This window comes from Lathyrus oleraceus, chromosome 4, assembly GCF_024323335.1.
Source record: "Lathyrus oleraceus cultivar Zhongwan6 chromosome 4, CAAS_Psat_ZW6_1.0, whole genome shotgun sequence".
NCBI classification, from domain to species: Eukaryota; Viridiplantae; Streptophyta; class Magnoliopsida; order Fabales; family Fabaceae; genus Lathyrus; species Lathyrus oleraceus.
This window is the reverse complement of record NC_066582.1, coordinates 287,501,480-287,502,905: the sequence shown is the minus strand read 5'-3', so window position 1 is coordinate 287,502,905 and position 1,426 is coordinate 287,501,480. Positions and strand designations below refer to the sequence as shown.

Sequence of the window (1,426 nt, the reverse complement as noted above, 5' to 3'; positions counted from 1 at the left end):
TTCGACCTTAAGGGCTAAAGAGTCCATCTTCGCTTGCATCATGTCCATCGAACTTATCTCATGTATTCCACCTTGGGTCTCCTTTTTCTCTACTGATGCTCGTTCAGTTCCCCATTGGTAATGGTTTTGGGCCATATCCTCAATTAGGTCACAAGCTTCAGGGTAAGGTTTGTTCATCAACGCGCCACCAGCGGCAGCGTCGATGCTCATCTTTGTGTTATAATGGAGTCCATTGTAGAAGGTATGAACGATCAACCATTATTCTAGGCCATGGTGTGGATAGACTCTTAACAGCTCCTTGTATCTCTCCCAATATTCAAAAAGTGATTCTCCTTGGTTTTGAGTAAATCTAGTTATTTGGTTTCGAGGAACAACAGTCTTACAAGGGGGAAAATATCGAGCAAGGAATACTCTCCTAAGGTCTTCCCAGGTAGTTATTGAGTTAGCTGGAAGTGAATCTAACCATGAACGTGCTGTATCCCTGAGGGAAAAAGGAAATAATCTTAAACGAATTGCATCAGGTGAAGCACTGTTGGATTTAAAGGTGTCGGCCAGTTGGATAAATACTTTTAAATGTTGATTTGGGTTCTCAGTAGCGAGACCCGCGAATTGGTTTTGTTGCACTAATTGTAGTAAAGATGGTTATAGTTTGAGATTATTGGCAGGAATGAGGGGGTTTACTATACTAGAACTGGGTTCCTCGTCAGAGGGTTGGGCAAATTCCTTAAGAGGTCTCCGGTCGGGATTCTCGACCATAGCTTTCTTAATTTGGACGAGTAAGAGACGTGTACGAGTGTAACATTCGGGTTCCGCTAAAGGATCTACTAAATTTCCAGTACTACGTGTTCTTCGCATTTACCGGCTAATAATTCCTTAGTCTAGACGGTGTAACAATAGGGTACGAAATTTGATGAAGTTGGTCCCCGACAACGGCGCCAAAAACTTGATCGCTCTATTCGCAAGTACACGAAATGCGTCAAAGTAATATAAAACAATATCGATCCCACAGAGACCAAATCGTCAATCTATCAATTACTATTGTTAGAATATTTATCTAAGGCGATACAAATGAGATATTAATGTTCCATAGATAACCAATGTCTACCTCTGAACCAAGATCCTTTTGTCTGTCTCATTGATAAACTATTCCTTTGTGTACTTACCTTGCATCCTTATATAGGCAAAACCCTTTATTTTCGGCCATACCATATTGTAGCGGGGTATTCGTTACCTTTAGGTTTATTGACTAAATCAAAAGTAAATCATATAATTTGAGTCGCCACCGCACTTCTATTTATCCAAAGGAAAGGTTAGAAAGCGAACAAAAACCGAGAAGTTTTATCAAATAAAAAATTAATAAAAATGTCAGAGATCTGGGTAAGGGGGTTGGTTATGCAATGGGAAGGTTTTAAGCATCCAAAACATC

General features: G+C 40.0%; 1 non-coding gene across 1 annotated transcript; it reads left to right on the top strand.

The window, feature by feature from the left end:
• Positions 1–265: 265 nt before the first annotated feature.
• LOC127077579 (small nucleolar RNA R71) lies at positions 266–372 on the top strand. The gene has a single exon (XR_007787374.1). It is a non-coding gene; the product is annotated as a small nucleolar RNA R71 (small nucleolar RNA).
• Positions 373–1,426: the final 1,054 nt, after the last annotated feature.